Here is a 12,157-nt window from a genome sequence, read left to right as displayed (position 1 = left end):
CACTGAGACTCAGGAAAACTTCTCATGATGCATTAGTCTGATTGAAATGCATACTGAAAGTTGTAAGATCATATGAGTTGTAAAGAAACATAGATCGGGGGCGTCTGGGTGGCTCAGGTGCTTAAGCATCCGACTCTTGGTTTCGGCTCAGGTCATGATCTCACGGTTCGTGAGTTTGAGCCCTGAGTCCGGCTCTGTGCTGACAGCACAGAGTCTGCTCGGGATTCTCTCTCTCTCTCTCTCTCTCTCTCTCTGCCCCTCCCCTGCTTGTTCTCTCTCTCTCTCAAAAAAAAAAAAAAAAAAACAAAAAGAAACACAGATCATTTAGAACAGACTATGACTAATGGGTACTTACCTGGCCATTTGAGTACTTTTGATGATGGAGAGCTAGTCATCCTCTAAGTTAACTCATAAATATTAGGAACATTTTGGGGGCTGGGCAAAAAGAAACCACCCCAAAAATATGCCCACCCATTGGCTTGCAAATAAATCCACTTCTATGTGATGTCAGATATATGCCCTTGAGTTTTCCATTTTGGGTGAAACGCCCCCAGTTTCTTTGGCAGTATTGAGTAATGATTTAGAGCAGGGTGTCTGCAATGAGGCTTAGGGCCCATAATTTATTTAGCCCGGCGGCTGGCAATCTTCTCCTAAGAAGGGTCAGAGTAGTAACCACTTTAGACTCTGCGGGCCGTACAATCTCTGTTGCAATGACTTAGTCCTGCAATTGCAGCGTGAAAGGAGCCACAGGCAACACGGCTGTGTTCCAATAAAACTTTATTAACAAGAACAGGGGCAGGCTGCGATTTGGGCACTAGTGTATCGATTTAGCCTGATTTAGCCATTTCTCTCATGTTTTCTAGGCCCTCCTATGTTTGATCAACTCCCTTGTCCCTCTACCCGCTCTTAAAATGTGGCCTCCGGATTTGAGGAGGACGCTCGCGATGAGGGTGGTCCACACATAGTCCAACAGGCTTCTTGCTTTTCCTGTGAACATCGATACGGGAAGACAGCACCGCGCTGTGGGTTAATGCACAAATACCACCTCCGCCACGTGCTGTGTGCCCTTGAGCTGTTCTTCATCTTGTTCTGCACCTTGGCTTCAGCATCCTTAAAATCAAGAGTCCCACCTACCCCGCAGAATCGCTCTGAAGAACTGGAATAAAGCACGTGATGTCCATAGCAGAGTGCCGGGCGCTTAGAAAGCAGCTATACGTATTAGCGGTTATCAAGGCTGGTGCGCCGTTAAATTCTGTTGTGACTGAGCGTTCCCAGCCCAGACTGAAGGAAGGAGCAGGAAAATTCCACTCTGTTTAAAATTAGGTTACGGCAGTCAGCTTCTGCCCCGTTCACTCCGCTGCCCATTCCACCCTCTGCGCTGCCACCTGTTACCCAATTAACACCCTATGATGCTGAACACCTGTGCGGAAGCCATCAGGGGGCTCCTTTCCAGCACTCTCCCTGCCACCTCGCTAACCCAGACCCCCTGCATCCACCATCAGGGCTCATAGGTGTTTGCTGGCAGGAAGGCTTTCGGGCTTGCTGAGCTTTCCCCGGGACAAGAAATTAATGTGGTAATTAATGCAAATGTCTTTGCAGTAGCTACTCTCGTGGGTCCTAATCAGAAGAGAGGAGCTTCAACATTTCCTTAACTTTGAAAATCCGCGTGTGTGTGTGTGTGTGTGATTGGGAGTGGGCAGGGCAGGAGCACGTTGGGCGAGGGAAGGAGACAAAGAGAGGAGCCAGTAAGAAACATAGAAAGGACAAGGAGAGGGCGGAGGGAGGAAACCAGCTCCGTAATCTGTACCAGGCAGTGAAAAGCTCAGTGATACCAGCTTTTGAAATCCCTCCCTCATCCCCCACCCCCCCCCCCCCCCCCCCCGCCCGTAAGGTCACACTGTTCCCATAACATGGGGTAACCAGCTACTTCCTAAGGAACGCCCACATACCTCATACAGTGCTGGATACTCTATAGTGGAGGTACTTGTCTTTGTTGACCCACATCTGTATACTGTTGGTGTCCAAGACTTGCACGGACTCCCCCACTTGGCCGGTGTGCTGGCCAAAGTTTGCCGAACAAGATGGACTCACACGGTCGTTGTGGAACCTCATGGGTGGAGGGGAGCTCGGAGAAGGGCTTCTTAAGTAGAGTGTGCATGCATACGACTCACCTGGGGCCCTCGTTAAAAGGTAGATTCTGATTCAGTGCCTCTGGGCTGGTAACTGGTAGTGAGCTCCTGGGTGATATCCATGCTGCTGGGCTACACCTGGAGGGCGAGATTATAGGCCATCCTGAGTCAGTCTGAAGGATTGCTGCTTCCGGTTTCGGAAGCCCGTACAGACCAGTGTCAGTAGGCCCAGGGCTTGTATGTGTGTTGAGCACTGAGTCCTGAGTCCGACTTCGAACCTTCCCCACTGGTCTATGGTCATTGACTGTGACTATGAACTGGTTTTTGATCTTTGTCTCATCTCAGTGAGTCTACTTTATATCCGACAAATCTGAAACCCCACGCTGAGGGGTAGCTACGTTTCCTTCGGGCGGTAACGGCAATTGTTCTGAATTGAAATTGAACAGGAAATGAAGTCAAAAGACCGGAATTGGGTCAACAGAGACTCTGATATTAACTAGCAAAGCTAAACCCTTCCTGGACCTCAATTTTATCATCTGTAAAATAGGACAACATACTACATCACCTATCTGGAAGGCTTACAGACAAAGAGAACAATCCCTAAAACCATGAATGGAGATACTACATGGGAGAGAGCCCTACAAATAGTGTTATTTTGAGGCAAAATGCACGGATGCCTCATGTCTGCAGAATTAAACCAGAGAACAAGAATTCACGTAGTGGTCTTTGCAAGTCAAGGATGAGGACAGAGTCTGGGCATCCCGTACAAGTCCGGAAGATTTATGCCAACCAAGATCTAACTATCTCTGATCTAACTATCTGGGACTATAGTCTGACAAGAAAGATGTAGTTATGGGGACCCTGGGACAGAACAATTAACATAAGATATGTCTTGGAAAATCTGAACTTTTGATTTCTCTGTAACCACAGCACCTCTGCTCATGCGTACCTTTCCCTGACATCAGATGAGGCGTATAATTCCCACAACTTTTGATGTTTATTTATTTTTGACAGAGAGAGAGAGAGAGACAGAGCATAAGTGGAGGAGGGGCAGAGAGAGAGGGAGACCCAGAATTCCAAGCAGGCTCCAGGCTGAGCTGTCAGCACAGAGCCCGACGCAGGGCCCGAACTCACAGACTACAAGATCATGACCTGAGCCCAAGTCAGACGCTCAACCGACTGAGCCACCCAGGCACCCCTAATTCCCACAACTTTTGAATCCACTCCAAGAAACTCAGTCAAGGTTATGGAACTCTAGGGAACTGCAAATTTCTGAGGCTGCCTGGCTCCGCGTGGCTGTTCTGTGAGTCAGATCGTGGAATCTATGAATCTGAGAGCTGGAAGGATCCTTCAAGATGGTCCTGTCCGAGCCCCTCATTTTCCAGATGAGGAGTAGGCATGGCCGGCCAAGACCACACTGCTTGTTGGTGGAGAGCCAGGGCTGGGATTCATGGCTGGGGCCTGAGCAGGGCGCCTTCTTCCACACCAGGTTGTCATTGTTTAGGAACTTAGGAAAACCCAGCAGGAGGGGCTTCCCTCTGGGGGGTGGACTGTGTCGAAGTGAATGGCTTGTTTTCAGGACCACCCAGGCACTCAGGGCAATGCGTCACTTCCTACTGAGAAGTTTGTGGTATTATTATCAGGAAGGCCAATCAATCGGGTGCTCTGGGGAGCGAGGTGAGGATGGGGAAGGTTAATGCAAGGATTTCTGGCAAGGGGCCATCCACAAGCCCACATTGGTTTCTTGTCTGTGGGCAGGGCTGTGGCCATCTCCTTGTCACTGTAAATGTTAGTGGTAGTCGTGAGTTCTTTGTCAGATGGTAATAATGGTCGGAGAATTGTGATGGCCCTTTTTTGTTTTTTAAAGTTTATTTACAGAGAGAGAGAGAGAGAGAGAGAGAGAACACGCGAGCAGGGGAGGAGCAGAGAGAGAGGGAGAGAAGGATCCCAAGCAGGCTTCACACTGTCAGCACAGAGCCTGATGCGGGGCTGAAAGTTACGAACCATGAGATCATGACCTGAGCTGAAACCAAGAGTCAATTGACTCAGGCAATTGATGGAGCCACCCAGGCGCCCCAGCACTTTTGACTTTCCTAAACATTTCCGTAGGATTCCTGCGTTTTTACAGTTCTGGGTCTGCTATGAACTGACTGTATGGCCCTAGGACAGTGATTTCACCTTCCTGAGTTTCAGGTTTATCACTTTTACAGTGTAGACTCGACCTATTGCCAGGATCGTGAATTAAGTCCCCCCTCCTTTGAATAAGACCCGAGAAACAAGCAGGAAACTGATGTATAGCAAGACAAGGACAAGGGAAAGTGTGTTTACAAGGTATGGCTGACGAATCCGCGTTCTGTTAGCCCCAGGGCTCCAGAACCAAGGTGGCAATGAACCCAATGGCCCCTCCCCCGCCCCCACGCTTTTTTTTTTTTTTTTTTTTTTCTCCTGCTGAGCAGCTCAGGGTACTTTTTAGCTTCGTCTTCTTGATTTTATATTCATGCCAGAATGTCAGTCTGAATTGGAGGCCACAGAAAGGAGAAAAGGCTCTGTTCTGCGGGACTTTGGCCTGGCTGTGAGCGTTCAAAAGGGACCCCCATCGGCTCCAAATTTCTCGGATTCTGCCATTCAGACAGAAGGTCATGTGTGGTACGGACGCCACGTCTCACGCGTGAGGACAGCCACACAGTGAGGTAGCCCCAAAGTTTGCTGCTCATTAGAGTCTCTCCAGGAGCTTTTAGAAATCCTGATACCCGGTCTGCACTCTGCCACTCAGTAGATCAGCATGGCTGGGCCACAGCCCAGGCATCAGGGTTTGCTAAAGACTCAGGGAGATTTCCACGTGCATCGAGTTTGTGACTCACCGAGATGGGGGAACACCCATGTTCAGGAAGCAAAGCCGGACGGGATCCTCGGCCTTGTTTGGATTGATTTTTTTGCTTGATTTTTTTACAGAGAATGATAGGGGAGGGAAAAAACTGCAAAAAGTACCCGTTGGAGAAATGAGAATGAGGAAGATGGTCGGATGGGAGAAGGTACAAAGGAGGAGGGAGGGAAGGGGAAACAGCAGGAGGGAAAAAGAGGGGGAGGACTCCAAAGGTGTCTGTTGCAAGAACTTGGGATGTGAAGAAGGTGTAGGAGGGTGAGGAGAAGAGCGTCTCTGAGGGACAAGGTGCAATGTGGGTGTGGAAACAGCCTGTGCATGGTAGGGATCTCCTGGGGTTATTTGCATGTCTGGGGACTCATTCTTCGGAACAAATTCAAAGGAGGGAATCCTTTCTCAAACACTTCAGTCCCCCAGAAGGAATTTATACAGCAGGTACAACGTATCCACTTACTGTCAGACAAGTGAGATGTTAAGCTTTCGGTCGGTTTGACTGTGCCCTCCCTGGGGCGGTGTTGTCTAAGCCTAGAGAGCAAATGAGGAGGCCGGTGCTTGGAGGCCCATCGGCGTCAGCTCTTCTGATGGAAACCTTAAAGAAGGGGTCGTTAGGTGCTCTGGGGAGAGTACGTGAGGTTGCACAGGCTCTCTTCCCAAATGGTTCAGCATCTGTGAGGATGACGGGCTGTGGAGCCAGGCGGGCAGCCCCCTTGAATGGGCTCGTTGGCTCTCTGATGGCTCCCAAGACCCTCTGTTGGAATTGTCCACCTGTCTGTGTCCTCCACGGACCGCACGCCTGTGCAGGGGGCAGGGGGGCAGGGGGACGTTGCCCTTCTTGCTCCCCACGGACCCGGCGGGACCCAGCATGTGCCTGGTGTTCCATAGCCGCTGAATGCCTGTCTGTCGAATGAATGAATCCTGCTTCTCCAGATGATAGCTGAATACGCTGCGTTGGGTTACTCACCCTCTCTGAGCGCTAGTGGTCTTTCTCTGAAAAATGAGGATAATAATACATGCCTCAGGGCAGTGTGTGTGTGTGTGTGTGTGTGTGTGTGTGTGTGTGTGTGGCAATTCGATGCACTTCATAAAAAGTGCCTTTTGCGAGTGTGGCCTCGAGCAGGTCTCACGTGGATCTTTGTCCCGGTTCTTGTCCCACTAGTAGCCGTGGAATTTCTCCGCAACCCCATTCCCTGCAAACCCACAAGTTCGCACGAGCCCTACTTCTACTGGGATTCCAAACATTTTCCTTTTAATCCGAATCACAGTGCACATGTGGACCGAGCTTGTGTATGAGTTTTCCAAACATAGAAACATGGTACAGAAGGTCAGTTTTCTACCGTGGTCTGTGCGATGTTGTCACGTGCCAATGCTGGTAAGTGCTTTATGTTCTTTAGGTGCTCATTCATGTTTCAGTTTTCAAGTGCTAACACTGTCCATCCAAAAGAACCAACTCAGAAAAAGGTTTTTATGTCAGTGTAGGGCTGTGGGAGACCGGTTTGTGGGACACTATGACATATTTACATTCGAGGAGGGCCATTGGGCTCATGGCCACCTTGGTTCTGGAGCTCTGGCCAACCAAACATGGATTCGTCAGCCAAACCTTGTAAACACACTCTCTCTTGTTCTTGTCTTGCTATACATCAGTTTCCTGCTTGTTTCTAGGGTCTGATTAAAATTTTTTTTTTTTTTGCATTTATTTATGATTGAAAGAGAGAGACGGAGCGTGAGCAGGGGAGGGGCAGAGAGAGAGGGAGACGCAGAATCTGAAGCAGGCTCCAGGTGCTGAGCTGTCAGCACAGAGCCCGATGCTGGGCTCGAACCCACGGACCGTCAGATCAGAAGACCAAGATATTCTGTAGAACTTTCAGGCGCCTTTCCAGAGAAAAAAGGGGAAGCTTAGTGAGCCCCCCTCTCCTTGTTTCTTCAGGCTAAGCAGTAATCTTTTTTCTGCTTTACCCATTAAGTAATGATTCCTTTTGCTTTCCATATCTCTTTTTGCCTTCTATTCCTTCCTTTTTTTTAAATTACGACTTTTAAATAAATTATGAGTTGTTTTTTTTTAAATTTTTTTTTTCAACGTTTATTTATTTTTGGGACAGAGAGAGACAGAGCATGAACGGGGGAGGGGCAGAGAGAGAGGGAGACACAGAATCGGAAACAGGCTCCAGGCTCTGAGCCATCAGCCCAGAGCCCGACGCGGGGCTCGAACTCACAGACCGCGAGATCGTGACCTGGCTGACGTCGGACGCTTAACCGACTGCGCCACCCAGGCGCCCCAAATAAAGTATGAGTTTTAAATAAAGTTTGAAAACACTGGACTAGGAGAATCTTTGCAGTTCTAACATTCTGTGGTTCGGATTACCCCTCATGTTAGTGCTGAGCAGTAGTAAAACCCTAAGAGATTTGACAATCCATAGAGTCCTGATAATTCAACAGCAGGAAACTTTCACCCTTTCCTTCAGACCCTGTTTGCTACTGAGGTCCTCCAGGAAGAAGGATATAGATGGCTAGATGTTGGCATTATAACTTTTCTATTGTGCTTCTTGTATATTACTTATTTCCCCTCCAATGTCATCTCCTCAAAAATAACCAGCTTCACCTGTAATTACATAGAGGAACTTGGTTTTTTTTTTTTTTTAAAGACTGAATGTAATGGTATCTTCATACACCAAGGGCAAGACAAGACCCCTAGACTAAGGGGTACCAGGAATCTGTTTCTGCTTCTGTCTTATATAGGCTTGTATTAGGGTCTGCTAAAACTTGGGACCCCTGTGTCTAGTCCAAATCATAATTTGATTATTTAAATCACAATGAGGACATCAAAATATAATGTCAAGAAATGCCTCTACATTCTGTGCACCATTCCTGCCCTCTTTCTGCAGGTGGATGTCTTTGATCACCCAAATGGCTCAGGGCCCCAGAGTAGGTACAATTTACTTGGTCTTTGAAGGCAGATGACAGATGAGATGGGTGTTATATTTGCAGCCACGTCCCTGCCATTATAACCAGGGTCCACCTGGAAGGAGGGAAGTGTTGTGACCCCTTTTATTGGGCTTCTCAGTGCAGAAATTGTAGGATAGTTGTGTTATTCAAACGTAAGTCTCTTACATAATTTGAAGCAGATTTTATAGGGACACCACATCCCAACTTGCTTTTTAAAAACGTCGTTTGGACACTGAGACATTTTTCCTCCCCGATTCTTTAACAAAAGCTTCAGAAAACACACTCGTATAATTTCTGGGCAAAGATGTACTCTTCACAGGAAATTTGCAAACATGATATGTTCTTGTCTTTGTTGCAAAGCTACAGCTTCTCTTCTGGGAAGCATTCACAGATCCTTCTAGTACTGTACTTATGAACGATAGACAATTGTTAGAGTCTGTTAACCTGGGCTAATTCCCATAAGAATGTACAACTGTCATATGATGATATCGGTGAGTCTTCAAGGCTTCCTTCTAGTTGGTTTTTCATGGTAATAGAGGGCATGATCACGTAGGGTGCTGGGTCTTAATTCAACATGACTGGTATCCTTAAAGAAGGTGAAATTTGGACGCAGACCTGTGGGTCCAGGGAGGAAAGGCCATGTGAGGACACAGTAAGTAAGAAGACAGACATCTGCAAGCCAAGGAGGACGGCTTGGAAGCAACTAACCCCGATGACACTTCGATCTTCGATGCCTGGTCTCTGGAACTGTGAGAAGTCCATTGTGGTTGCGCAAGCCACCCAGTTTGTGGTCTTTTGTCATGGTGGCCCCAGCCGACTGAGACAGTCTCTAACATGTTCTTAGGCTGTTAGATTTTTTTAAATTATAAAAATAAAGTGATCACATGGTAAAGTGTTAAAGACTAGATTGAGACGAATTTACCGGGGGATTCATACCTATTCAACAAACTACAGATAAGAAAATGTGACTCATAGGGCTTGCCTGCATTGTAGTGATCAGAGGTGGCCCTGTGGCCGAGTAGAAAATACCCAGGTCTTGTAGACATGCAGATCCTGGTCAGAATCCTATATCCGCACTTACCACCCGGGTGGTTTTGGGTCAGATGTCTAAACCTTTCCGAATGGTATGCTTTTCGTTTGTGCGTTGGGGGAAAATAGTATTTGTGGGCAAAGTCTCCTTGAAAATAAAGATTGTAAAGGCGAAACGTGTAATTCTCTTTCTGGCCATAGAATACGCTTAACAATCATTGGACATAGCAGCCATGGCAAAGGCAGCATCCTCAACTGATTCTGGCCGATACCTCCTCGCTAGGATATTCATGAAGCTCTTGGTCAGGGGACTGGCTGGGAAATGTCTTGTTTCGATTCTGGCCGAAGGTCTCTCATCCTTCCCCGCCTTTCTGTGATCATCCTCTGAGTTTCCTCCGTGTGCCGCCCAACAGTACCCATCACACGTTTAGCATCACGTCTGGACACACCAGTTGCAAAGGGTCTTGGTTATTTACCCCGGAACTGCTTCAACTTCACCCCCTGGATTTGCATTTCTCTAGACGTTTCTGCTCTTCTCGTGGCATCCCAACCCTCTGAGGGTGTGAAGTCGGGGGATTTTTAGATTGTTTGACATTTGGCAGGGGAAGAACGACTGCCCGGCTCAATTATTCCTGAGAGATTTTTATCCTACAACGAGAAACTCTCTGCCCCGCCTCTGCTGCCTATATATCCCTCTTAAATATCTGTCCCTCTGAAGCAGCTGGGCTTCAGGAATTTAATTTCTCATTAGTGTCTTGCGGTCTAACTATCTCATGGGCGCATATGTGCAGAGGACACGGGGACGTGAATTGTCTCTCCAGGAGTCGGGGTGGGTTTCTGCTGTCCCTTTCGTGCTTGCTGCTAAAGACTCTAGTTATTTGCACACTTACTTCTTCCCCGCCAATAAATCCCTTCTGTCCAAGGCAGAAATGTGCACAGCCTCAGATAAGATAATCACTTTTCCAACCTCTCCTGCAGGTGTTAGTGGCCGGGTAACACAGTTCTGGGCAACAAATTATATAAGTGGAAATCTTTCCTATAAAGCATTTGCTTTCTATGGGGAAAAAGGATAGACATTATTCATCTCCTTCCCGACTTGAGAATTGCTAGCATGCCTGCAGCTGGTACATTCATCTTGCCGCCCAGAAGCACTGGGCACGAGAGAGAGAGAGAGAGAGAGAGAGAGAGAGAGAGAGAAGAGAGAGAAGACAAGGGTCCCAGAGAATTTGACCCTGACATCACTAAGCTCCTGAACCAGTGCTGACAGCTACTCCCCTTCAGATTTTTGTTGTCAGGAAATTGAACCTATGCTTTTATTTCACCATTAAAATATGAGTTTCCTGTTATTTGCAGGTGAATACTTCCTGCACAAGATTCCTCCTCTCTTCTGGCCCCCCAAATGATTTACTAAATCATCAAGAATTTACAAGTTGGATGTAAATGGCATATATATATTATATACATTATTATAATTGTAATATATTATATATATTATATATATATAATATATTACCCAGTTATGTTTCTTGGAATAGCATTATATTATGAAATGTGGGGGGGGGCACCTGGGTGGCTCTGTCAGTTAAGCATCCGACTCTTGGTTTTGGCTCAAGTCATGATCTCACGATTCATGAGTTCGAACTCTGCACCTGCTCCGTGCTGGCAGTGCAGAGCTTGCTTGGGATTTTCTCTCTCCCTCTCTCTCTGCCCCTCTCCTGCTTGCGCACATGATCTCTCTCTCTCCCAAAATAAATAAACTTTAAAATATACATATTATGAAATGTTGATAGGTATTCCATAATGCAAGGGTTTGATAGCCGAGTAAGTCTGGAACACTGAGATCAACAAGGTTTAATGGGTTTTCTTGACAAAAAGTCTTCTTTTTCTTCTTTAAAATTAGCACCTTGGGGCGCCTTTGGGGGCTCAGTCTTGGTTGAGCATCCGACTTCATCTCAGGTCATGATCTCACTGTCCGTGAGTTGGAGCCCCACGTCAGGCTCTGGGCTGACAGCTCAGAGCCTGGAGCCTGCTTCGGATTCTGTCTCCCTCTCTCTCTGCCCCTCTCCCACTCGTGCGCTGTCTCTCTTTGTCTCTCCCCCAAATAAATAAACATCAAAAAAAAAATTTAAATTAATACCTCAATGTTCTTTTTGAATCTGCAAAAGAAGCACATAGTTTAGAATATTTCCCGAATTCATTTGACCATACAGCCCACATGGGTTACCTATTGCTGGGCAACAAATCACCCACAACGTCACAGCTGCAAACCGTGAGCCTTTATCATCTCGCGCGTTCTGTGGGTCAGGGATCCGAGAGGGGCTTAGTCACGTTGTCCTGTCCCAGGGTCTCTCACGGGCTGCAAGCCTGGTGTCGGCCAGAACCACAGTCGTCCATGGCTAGGCTGATGGCTTGCTCGTGTGGCCGACGACAGGCCTGTGGACTCCCACATCTCAGCCCGGTCACGTGATTGCTGGCAGGCGATGATTTTTTGCCACGTGGGCCTTTGCACAGGGCAGCTGGCTTCCCCCAGGGTGAGCGATGAGAAGAAGAGAGAGGCCAAGATGGAAGAAGACACAGTTTTTTTTTTTTTAAGTTACTTTTTATTGTGGGGAAACATATATAATATAAATGTACTGTTTTAACCATTTTATTTATTTTTAAACATTTTTTTAAACGTTTATTTATTTTTGAGACAGAGAGAGACAGAGCATGAACGGGGGAGGGGCAGAGAGAGAGGGAGACACAGAACCGGAAGCAGGCTCCAGGCTCTGAGCCATCAGCCCAGAGCCCGACGCGGGGCTCGAACTCATGGTCCGTGAGATCGTGACCTGAGGTGATGTCGGACGCTCAAACGACTGAGCCACCCAGGCGCCCCTGTTTTAACCATTTTAAATGTACAGTTCAGTGGCTTACAATTTTTTTTAAATGTTTATTTATTTTTGAGAGAGAGAGAGAGAGAGAGGGGCAAAGCATGAGCAGGGGAGGGGCAGAGAGAGGGAGACACAGAACAAGAAGCAGCCTCTAGGCTCCTAGCTGTCAGCACAGGGCCCCACATGGGGCTTGAACCGTGAGATCATGACCTGAGCTGAAGTTGGACGCTTAACCGACTGAGTCACCCGGGCGCCCCACCATATTCTACTTGATAGAGGCCAGTCAATAAGTCAAGCCTGCCCTCAGC

General features: G+C 47.5%; 1 long non-coding RNA gene across 1 annotated transcript; it reads right to left on the bottom strand.

The window, feature by feature from the left end:
- Window positions 1-760: 760 nt before the first annotated feature.
- On the bottom strand, window positions 761-2,457 carry LOC123380260. The gene is made up of 2 exons (XR_006585790.1): window positions 1,950-2,457; window positions 761-1,309 (listed from the first exon to the last, which is right to left on the bottom strand). It is a non-coding gene; the product is annotated as an uncharacterized LOC123380260 (long non-coding RNA).
- Window positions 2,458-12,157: the final 9,700 nt, after the last annotated feature.

The sequence above is a fragment of the Felis catus genome, chromosome D1, assembly GCF_018350175.1.
Source record: "Felis catus isolate Fca126 chromosome D1, F.catus_Fca126_mat1.0, whole genome shotgun sequence".
Classification (NCBI taxonomy): Eukaryota; Metazoa; Chordata; class Mammalia; order Carnivora; family Felidae; genus Felis; species Felis catus.
The sequence above is the reverse complement of the archived record's forward strand: the minus strand, read 5'-3'. Positions and strand labels throughout refer to the sequence as shown.